The following is a 4,617-nucleotide window of genomic DNA, read 5'->3' on the forward strand; positions in this document are numbered from 1 at the left end:
CTCGTCAGAGACTATAAAGACCTATCTATGACAAACACAACAAACCGCAAGAAAGTATTTAATACCAATACCATTTCTAGCAATATTAACAATATTAAAGGCTTCAGGGAATCTAGGGCCATTTCTACAATATAAGACACTATTAAATTCAACCAACTATACATGTGAACTTAAAAACTTGATAAATGGCCTAAAACAAGAAAAAGGCCGATTATCCAATTCATATAAAATTTCATCCAACCGAAATTTTACCCGCAACCCCACCTGCGGACAGTACGGGTTAAATTGCGGTGACCAATCACTCAATTAATCGACATCGAATCGATCAAAGGGACTAAGGCTCGGTTTTAAGACAATCATCAAAACATTACAATTATCGCTATAAAATTCATTTTGAGCCTAATCATTACAATTTCATTTTATAATCTACCCTAACATGTGCAACTACCAATATAAACATAATTTTTACCATTAACATAATTTTTACTACTAATATGATTCATTTCCTAAGTGTACTCATATGTATCTTATACTAACTATAACATTAATGAACCTAAAACGATGAACAAAGCATGAAAAACCGCGAAACAAGCAACGGGCTGACCCGGGCCAGCCGTGGCCAGCCGTGGCTCTTCCGCCGCCACCCCTACACCTCCATTTTTCCGTTTTTGTTCGTTTAACAAATCGAAACATAATTAATCGTTCCTAATACTAACATGTTATCTTAAACTAACAAAAGACATGCATGCAACCCATTTTAAACATGTGAAAATTTACTACTCAACCAAAAATCACAAAAACATACAAAAACCAAAGAATGTGACGATTATTCGTCGAGTAACTCGAAATATGTTACCTTAAGCTAGAAAATGAGCAATTAGCACCTTAAAAACCAAACCCTAACAAGCAACTAGCCGCTATCTTCGACAATATATGAGTCCCCAAACTCGTCCTCCAATTCTTCACCTAAATAAACAATAAAAACACAATAAATAAGTATAAATACCGAAATTTGCCAAAATTCGTCTTAAAACAACTTCAAGAAAACTGAAATTAAAACATACTAGGTTGTAGATCTCGACGAGAGGATTCCGGAAATATAAATTATGCGAAAATCCGACTAAAAACGAGTGAGTTATGGCGAAAATAGCTTAGAAAAGCTTAGATTTTGCATAAAAATGGTGTTTCTTTAATTAGAAGACTTCAGAATGTAAAAGGAAGGTGTAGTTGGCAGAAAAATCAGAAAGAAAGGAGAATAGGGAGGGGGTGCCGCGGGAAAGGAAAAAGAAGGGAGCGGGGTGACGGGATTTTACGAGTCGGTTTTGGCTCGTTTCGATAATAATTAGAACCGCTTGTCAATTGCAAATTCCGACAAGACCAAAGTTCTTAAACACGAGATTACAAGAAAATTGAATACTCATACGACTCATTTCCAAAATCGTTTACCCAATTTTCAAAAGAGTTGTCATTTTTCCCCGATATGCCCTTATTTCGAAATAACAAGTTTTTACACGGTTTAAACTATTTTTAAACATTTCGAAACTATCAAAATAAATACTTTACTTCAAAATATAATAAAATTATATTTCTTTGAATTATTATTACTTCAAATACGTTAATATCAAATTTTACTTGATTAATAAATTACTTTCGCAAAGTAATAACGGTTTAAAATTACGGGGTGTTACAAGATTGCTATTCCAGACGAGAATTAGAAGACCGAGAAAGCGCAAGCCCATGATGCTAGGTTTAGGAAATAAGATGTTACGTTATTTGCTATATAACGTAACATAAAACATTCAGTTTGATCATCCAAGTTTTTACGACAATTTCACACAGTAACTTTCAGTTTGATTCAGTCGAGTAATTAGGGTTTGGATCATCGTTTTAGCATTGGAATTCTGTTCTTGTTCTTAATCTTTCCTCTGAAATCTCGGTATTCCTTCTGCCCTAATTCCAGTTTATTGTTTTACTTTCATCATTAGTATAGATTTGCTAGTTAGTATCCCGAAAGCCAATTATCGTATTATCGCTGTTTGTTATTTACTTTAAGCATGAATTCAGTAATCGTTATTAGTTTTATTGTTGTTATCACTTTCATCATGAGTAGCTAATTCTTTAGTGCTAGGATGTAGGCGATTTATGGCATAGGCGGCAATAGATTTTACACGGATCGTCTCGCATGTTGGTCGATCGATCGACATTGTCGTCGATCGACCGACCTCGTAGGGTTTTATTTTCGTTTTAATTGAATTTAATCTTGTGTTTAACGAATCGAATGCATGCGACCAGTTAGATACCTATTTTGTGACCGACCCATTAGATCGAAAGATAGGGAAAGTTATTTGACCATCAATTAAATCGACTAAACTGTGCTAAGATCGAGAGATAGGTATAGTTTAGACCGTTAGTCACTTTTCATGACGAAAGTTAGTATTAGTGACATTAGGGACCTATAGCGAGATCGAAAGATGCTATTTGTTAAGAGTAGACCGAGAGGACCTCTTTATCTCCCGCCTTACCTGTGTTTGATTCAGACCGACTTAGTTTTGTCGCCGAAGCTATAATGAACCGACCATCCTAGTACCCTTCTTTTTTCTGTTTAAATCGTTTATTTAGTTTATCATCTTTGTTCACTTTTAGCTGTAGACCAATTCAATTCAACCCCCACAATAGTTACCTCAGATTGAACTTAAATCAACTAAAATTTATATCCGCCTCCTTGTGGTTCGACCCGTTACCACTAGCCTAGGTTAGTCTTAATAGGAATTATAAATTTTATCTTTGGTACTCACAACGACGGGTATCAAATTTTGGCGCCGTTGTCGGGGAGGCAATAGTCCTAATTTTAGTTGTTTTTATTTTTAGTCTTTCTTAGTTTAAGGGACATCCGTTCCTTAAACTTTTCTTATATTCTTTTTGTAGTTTCTTCTTATGCGCGCAGTCACCGGGTGGAGAATTAGTACCGTTGAACCCCGAGCTTGAAAGATCCTTGCGCGAGTTGAGATGAACACAAAGGATACTACCGACGAGAGGAAGAGCCGAGTATTCGTCAAGCTATCACGAGAACGAACGTTCAAGATAATCCACCATCTTCGCTGTTTCCACTTCTTCACCGAGACAGTTACTTTCTCGGAAATTCCGGTCATGGCCGAGGAAGCAAGTATAGCTAGTTATTCGAGCCGACACCGATAACTTATATAAGGGGTTCGAGCTACCAGGTGATGCCAGGAAGTTCGAACCAAAGCCTGCCTACATCACTATGGTTGAGAGAAACCAATTTGGGGGAGCTGCAAATGAAGATGCAGACTAATCATATGGAGACCTTTATTGACTCATCATTGTTCCATACCCCCACCGGTGGCGTGACCCAAGACAGATCAAGGAGACTATGTTCATCTTCTCCTTCGCGATCTTGCAAGGGAGTGGTATAGAGATCGGACCGAGCCGTTCAAGGGATCACCGATTGGAATACATTGGCATTGGCGTTCTACAAGAAGTACTTCTCCGCTTCAAGGACGATCGCTATTAGAGCTCAAATCACGGGCTTTAAACAAGGGCCGGATGAGAATTTCCACGAAGCATGGGTCCGATTTAAGAAGTTGGTGCGAACCATACCGCACCATGGGTTCGAAAAATGGAGTTTGTGCAATCATTTCTACAATGGGTTGTACGACGATCAGAGGGCCATTTTGGATGCCGAGCCAACGGAGATTTCTTTGAAAATTTGGGAGCAACCAAGGGGTGGAAGATCATTGACGATCTAGCTACCCACAAGGCCGAGTATGGGAATTCTAGAGGGAACCGGAGGAGAGCTCGAATCCTCCTCTCTCCGCTGCGCTTGAGGCTCTTACCGCGAGATTTGACAAGTATGAGCTAGGAGGAGCTTCCAAAGGTGGGATGTACCAAGTCAATGTTGTGTCAGACGGTCCCTTCGTCTGTGAAAGGTGTGGAGGTGAGGGCATTGTCTCGAAAAACTGCCCTAGTCCCTTTGAATCTTGTGCTGCCTTTCAACACTATAGGCAGACCAACACCTACTATGAGCCGAACACCCACCCGAACTTGAGTTAGAGGAGCCAAAATGTCCTTAACCCAACTCAAGCTCCGCCGCATCAACAACCCTATATACCCCCTCATCAAAAGCAACAATAATATCAGAAACCTCCTTATGTGCCACAGCCAAAGAACAATCGCAGAATTCTGAATTTTCGAGCTTAAGAACCGTTGCTAAAGGAGTCCTAAGCAAGAGAGGCCGGGATGAAGTTACTAGAGAGCCAAATTGCTCAACTGGCTAGCAAAAGTAACACTCGAGCTCCCGGACACTTACCTACTCAACCGGAACAAAAGGAGACCCTAAATGCCATCACCTTGAGGAGCGGGTCCACCCTTGATGGTCTTGCCATGGTCGAGGACGCTGTTGAAAAAGATGAGCCGGAAACAAGTCAAGAGAAAGCTTCAACGAACAAATCAAAGGAAAAGACGTCGGGTATTTCGATCGATCGATCGATATACCTTGTCGATCGATCAAGCACGGGTTACGGGAGCTCGAATCGTACATCTCGGTCGATCGATCGAGGAGAGTGGTCGATCGACCGAGATCGCCGCGATCTTCAAGAG

This window comes from Silene latifolia, chromosome Y (genome assembly GCF_048544455.1).
Source record: "Silene latifolia isolate original U9 population chromosome Y, ASM4854445v1, whole genome shotgun sequence".
In the NCBI taxonomy this organism is placed as follows: Eukaryota; Viridiplantae; Streptophyta; class Magnoliopsida; order Caryophyllales; family Caryophyllaceae; genus Silene; species Silene latifolia.